Here is a 6,392-nt window from a genome sequence, read left to right as displayed (position 1 = left end):
ATAAAAAAAATAGTTTTTTTAATTTTTTTTTTTAATAAAAAAGTATACATGCATACATATATATGTATATAGTAGGGTGTTTGTTTTAACTATTCTCATTAACATTAAGCACTGGACCAAGGCATGTAAAATTCTTCCATTGAAAATACACGACAATCGTGATTTTTTATCTTTAAATTTCCATAGCTCAGATATTTTATGGCATCGCTTTGACTTTACACACATATTCCTCAGACCGGCGAGGTAGTACGGGGCTCTAAACCTGATTTTTCCAAGAAAATGACAAGAGCTATAGAAAAAATGTACATGACAAACTTGTAGAAAATTCAGTTTGCTACAAAAAAGATCAAAATTCGTATCATTAACATTTCTCGAGATATTCGGCTTTTTAAGTGAGGCTTTATAGCATTTTCATAGATGGTATGCAATAAAAAATGTATTTACGAAAATTCCATACAGCCTTACTTAAAAAGCCAAAGATCTCGAGAATTTTCACAAAATCAAATTATTTCCGTGTCTTGTTTCTCAACTAAGCTCTAAAGCTACCTCCCATACACATGTACCAACGTGGCGTATGAGCAACATTAAAACATCAGACTGCATAACAGTACTCAAAAGTATTCAAAAGCTATGTATGTAAGAGACATAAGTATCAAAAAATACATAAAAAGTCCAAATTGTTGCTTGAATCCCAATTTAGAAATAAAATTAAACTTCTCCAAATTTTAGACATACTGACTATTGACTTTTTTATTATTTTAGCTTCAACAAGGTATTTTAAGTTTGAAAAAATACATAAAAAGATAAAAAGCGTCAAAGTTGTTGCCTGACTAGTTTATTTTTAGTATACCCTGAACAGAGTATTTTTAGCTTGTCACGAAGTTTCCAACACCCAGAAAGAAGCATCTGGTAGTCTATAGGATATATATGTACATATTATATATAAATAATCAGGCGACGAACTGAGTCGTTTTAAAGTACGCTGTCCTGAAAACTGAACAACTTCTTATATGACAAACTTTTTTATTTCGCAAGATATCTTTACGAAATTCGCACGAGTTCTTGCCCATGACAGCGCTACAATTTTCAAATGAATTGAAAAAATATATATTTTATGTTACTAAAAATGTATTTTTGTTACATTTCGACGCAAAGATGAGCGTAAGTTGAAAATACGTTTTCTTTTCCGAAAAAGTGAAAATATCGTCTCAGCTCGCTACTCAATAAAAACTCCAGACTATTGTATATATCGAAGTTAAACACATTTTATTCGTTATCTCCAGCATACTTTTTGCTTCAATACTTCATTACACAAACTTGCGTTTACCAAACGATCGATAATCGATTCTAATATTTTCTATCATTTTATTTCATTATGATTACTTATTACTTTTTATAAGAATACTTATAATAAAATACCGTTAGTGTGTGTATTATGAGTTCTTTATATCATACATATGTATTATATTGTATATAATAATATTACATGCAAGTATGTATGTTTGTATGTATTTGATGAATGCACTGCTAATACAACAACATACAAATAGTCGATAAATAGTAAGAGGAATAATTTGAGGTATTTTTCTATATTTTTTCACGTATTTATTTATATAGTACATTACATATATTTAAATACTGTTTAAAATTTATACACACATATGTATGTATGTGTGTATGTATTTATGTACTTATATAACAGATGATGGTGGTTTTGAGGTAAAAAATACTTTAGAGTACGCTATTGTTCATGAGGTAGACTATGTCCTTGTTCACTCTGTAAATTTTTCACTATGCCTATTTTCATACAACAAAAACATTTTCGGTTATTTTCTCAAAGTCAGCAGTGTGCTCAAAAACACATACACCTACACACACACAAACGTATGAACGCGTGGCTCTATGTCGCACTTCAGCAGCTAAAAGTAAAAGTTTCCAGCAATTTTCAACACAAATTACTGTAATCAACTCACTACGTTGACAACTTGACAAATTTGCCGCTACCAGTTAGTGGGCGTGAACCCACAAAGTTAGTAAGGGAACATAGGTGGAAGTTGTGCAACCCCAATTTCGCTGTCTCTTGCTTCCATTAGTTTGGGATATCATTAATTGTCGTCAAACTCGCTATTAATAATACAGTTTTGTTGCTTTCAATTTAACTGTTATAAAATTAAGTTGGTCCGAGTTTCACCTTAGCTGGTGTATTTGATAAGAGTACGAATATACGCTCCCTTGCTATGAAATGCATTTTGAGGTATGATATTGTGTTGCTATGCCAACATTTCCCAGTCATAATTTTTTATGATAGAGTTTGAGTGGAAAAATTTGAAAAATATGTTTGGCAAAACTTAACTAAAAAAATAACCAGCGAAAAATAACGACTCATAAAGCACAAGGTCGATCACTTTCTAAAGCTGCAAATATTTTATATGTAGGTCCAGACGTCCAGTTAAAAATGTATAAGAAAATGCTTATTAGAAAAAATGTTCTTGATTCGACTAAAGGACTTTAGATTGGTGAATCGAACAAACTGGTATAAAATATACAAACTGGTTTAAACCAAAAGGAACGATTTGCCTGAAATTGGATATTGTAGAATCGTAAATGTAATCGATTCGACGAAAATTTGTGAATCGAACAAACTGGTAAAAATCATACAAACTGGTATAAAAAATAAAAACGATTCGCCTTAAATTGGAAATTGCAGAATTGAAAAATGTAATCAATTCGAAGAAAACTAGAGACTGGCGAATCAAAAAACTGGTATAAATCATATAAACTAGTATAAAACAAAAGAACGTATCGCCTAAACTTGGACATTGAAAAATCGGCATAAATCATATTAAGTGGTATAACCTGAATGGGGTATAAAGAAATACAGATATTCTCAAAAATCACTTAATAAGGTATTCAAATACCATTTTGCATTAAATTATATAAAATTCATTTTTTGTTGCTTTCCCCAAGCCAATTTTTCGACAAGAAAGCAATAAAATATTTTAAAAATTAATGGACGTTAAACATGTCAACTAAGAATAATTGCTTACATTTTTGCACAACATTTTTCATCAAATTATAGACCACTCTCATTCCAATTGTAAGGTGGCACCACTGTACCTATCAACAAATTCCGGTTAATCATGCTCTTTGTTGAACTAACACCCAAAGTTAATGAAGACATTTTGTCAAACTAGTTGCATGCAACATTCGCAGACACTACACTAAAAGCAAACACACTCGAAAGTAGGGCGGACAGAGCACAGAGGCTGGACATGTAGGAATAAAGACCTTACAACCAACAGATGCCACCTGCAAGGCGCTTAAAAACAAGAAGGCAAAAAAGCAAGAAAGTGCGATGAGTGCACGAGGCAGGCGTAGCCAAAAGGCGTATAATAATATAATTGGCGACATCGGCTAGCGAAATGATACACTTTATTACAACATAGACACACACACACCCACACAAATGTGGCGACAGCAAACGCTGCTGTCATCAACACTTTCTTGTTAGTTGGTATATGTACACCAACCCACTTGGAAACCATAAATTCGTGTGCAGCACACCAAAGGTCCTTTTTTTTTTGTTGGTATGAGCTTGTCTATGCCAGGAAATGCGCGGCATCGTCTCGTTTTTCAAAGTGTTCATTAATCATTTCTTTGCTTGAAGTTACTTGCCACCAAAAATCATTGCTACCCGCTGCATCGCGCCAAATTTGTATTGGTGGCATCAAATTCAGCGAGTTCAAATGTCGGTAGCTGCTGTGCTTGGCAAAGCGTGTCTCGACCATACCTCTCCGTACTTTATTTATTGTGTTTGTGCGCCCGCTCTCTCGCCCACATTCATCATTTTTTGCGTATTGTCATCATTTAGCAAAATTCGTGCACCCTATAATGTGTCAAGTGCGAGTTAAAGGACTGCAACTCTATAAAATTATTTTTTGCACACACTCAGCTGATTGTGAAGTATGCCAATCAGCTTTGCGGTACATACATATGTGCGCTTGTGTGTGTGTTTGTTTTTGTCTTTCTATGCACACTGCGACAATTTCTGATATTTTTTACTGTATATGTTCATATATTCGTTTGTGTTGTAATATTTTTGCGCGTTAGGTAAAAAATCTTTTGAGGTATATTAATTTTTTTATTATAATTTTATTATTTTATATACTTGTCTTACTATATGTAAGTGGTTGCATGTCGGCGTTACGAAAATACGAATTGTAGATATGTGCTTTTGTATGATTTGCCATTAATTATTGCATATTTCGACGCATATATGTATGTATATATCCACGGTATTTATTTATATTTCTTAAAAAAAATATGTATTATGTAGAAATACAACAACTTTTGCTGCTTTCGAAATTTTCGCATGTGGCCACTTTAAAATGTGCAATACGTACACATGCATGGCTAGTTTGCTTCGCAAGCGGCCAACTTCGCCGAGTATACAATTGTTCGTATCGTCACTTAAAAGTCAAAAGAACGTAACATCACTTTTCATAGGTTTACATTTGAAACAAAATGGATACAATAGAAATTACTCATTTTGAAAAAGAAACAGGAGTTTTGGTTATAAAATAGTTATATATTGGTTATGAAATAGTTATTTATAGGTTATATATTGGTTATATCGGAGTGCGAATGGTTAAATTTCACTACATAATGTCATGTAGTGAATCGTAAGTAATAAAATACTCAATTTCAATTTTTTGATGATACGTTATTTTGCACTTCAGGTGACGATATGCTGCATGTATGTGCACTGTGGTAAACAGCTTGCATAGACCGTCTATTATATAAATGTTGCTATGTATTTTTATTAAGTATAAGTTGTTGTTGTACAACTGCTATTACGTTTGGCTATTTTTTACATTTTAGGCTAGACTTTACGCTATTAAAAAAAATTAAAAAAAAAAAAATATTTTACTAAAAAATTCTTTCACAACATTGATGACAACGACAATTCTGCAGCCGATTTTACTATTTTACTAAAGTGCTTATTTACGCATAAGTTTAATTATATTTAATAATTTATAATTATTTACTTATTTTTTGAAATTTTTTAGATTTTTTTATATAAATACTTCGACATGCAGAATATTGAAGCTAGTTTTTTTTTTTTTCATTTAATTTATTAATCTAAATATATGTATATGCATGTATGTATGTTTGTATGAGCGTGCGTATGATAGGAGGTAGGTGAAAATACTCAAGACATTTTCTGTTGGACATGTTGGGTCATAGGCCTATTGGCAGTAATTCTGCTAGAGCGAAAGCCAAACCGAAACGATTTCTTATTTTACAAAGCATTTATCTATGTGTTGAGGTCAGTATGTATGTATGTATGTACATTTAAGTTAACCCAACCGTCCGTTATGTGCATGAGTCATTTATGAGGTATGTCATTGTATATTGAACTGTTGTTGCTTTTTTCATTTTTGTCAAAGAAACAAATTTACACACTATATACTTAACTAACAACCTTCAGTGGTTGCGTGATCTAATTTATTTTATACTCTTTCACTGCTCTGCATGTTTTCTTTTCACAATAAAAGTTATTTTTTATGTGCTAATTATGCGCTAATTGATTTTTAAATGTCATATTTGCTTATATATATATGTATATATATTTTTTATTAGCTTTTACATTATGCTAGTTTTCTGCTAGTTGTTCATCTTATATGTAATTTTGACATATAGGAATATTATTATTCTATTTTAAAGCCACATCGATAATTTACTGTTATGCTAAATATATTTACCACACGTTAAGAATTCTATTGTTATTGTAGTTTACTTTTATATATGTATGTATGTATATTAGTCTAAGGTTCTTAGGGTTCATGTATACAGCTAATGTGCCTAAATTTATGCTACGAATACTTAGCTACTAATTCATTCTTTTATTTTGCACCAATTTACTACTTGCTTTTCGTTCAGTACGTTTGCTCCAATGCTTTTAGCAATATGCCACACAGTCAACAACTGATTTTCTTTCTAACTACTGATTGGTCTTCCTAATACATACATACATATGTATATGGTAGTCGTTCCGTATGAGTCTCTCGTGCCAATCTTGCTTTCTCAAAAATCAATTGCCTATAAAGTGTGGATTATGATTTCGTATAATTATCATATTTTTTAATATACTTTATAGTCTAGATTGAGTGGTGTTTGGTTGCCTTAATACACGGATAATTGTACAAGTATTTATGAGATAAGTGAGGTTAGGATTGCTCTCTTTATATATTAGTACAGATTTTACGATATTATCACTGCTATTTAACTAAATCAAGGGATGTATCAACTGGTTTCTAAAATAATAAAGTTTCAATTTCCAAATTCATGCTAAACTTAGAAAAATTAAAAATAAAAAACATTTAAAAAAT

The 6,392-nt window shown here is 31.3% G+C and overlaps 1 protein-coding gene across 3 annotated transcripts in view; it reads right to left on the bottom strand.

Moving 5' to 3' along the window:
• The window catches only part of LOC108977559 (protein similar), a 165,868-nt gene that overhangs the window by 10,026 nt on the left and 149,450 nt on the right, over positions 1–6,392 (bottom strand). The window lies entirely within an intron of this gene.

Source organism: Bactrocera latifrons, unplaced genomic scaffold, assembly GCF_001853355.1.
Source record: "Bactrocera latifrons isolate USDA-ARS-PBARC rearing strain unplaced genomic scaffold, ASM185335v1 scaffold_91, whole genome shotgun sequence".
In the NCBI taxonomy this organism is placed as follows: Eukaryota; Metazoa; Arthropoda; class Insecta; order Diptera; family Tephritidae; genus Bactrocera; species Bactrocera latifrons.
Note: the sequence above shows the minus strand (reverse complement) of the source record. Positions and strands in the feature narration are given on the sequence as shown.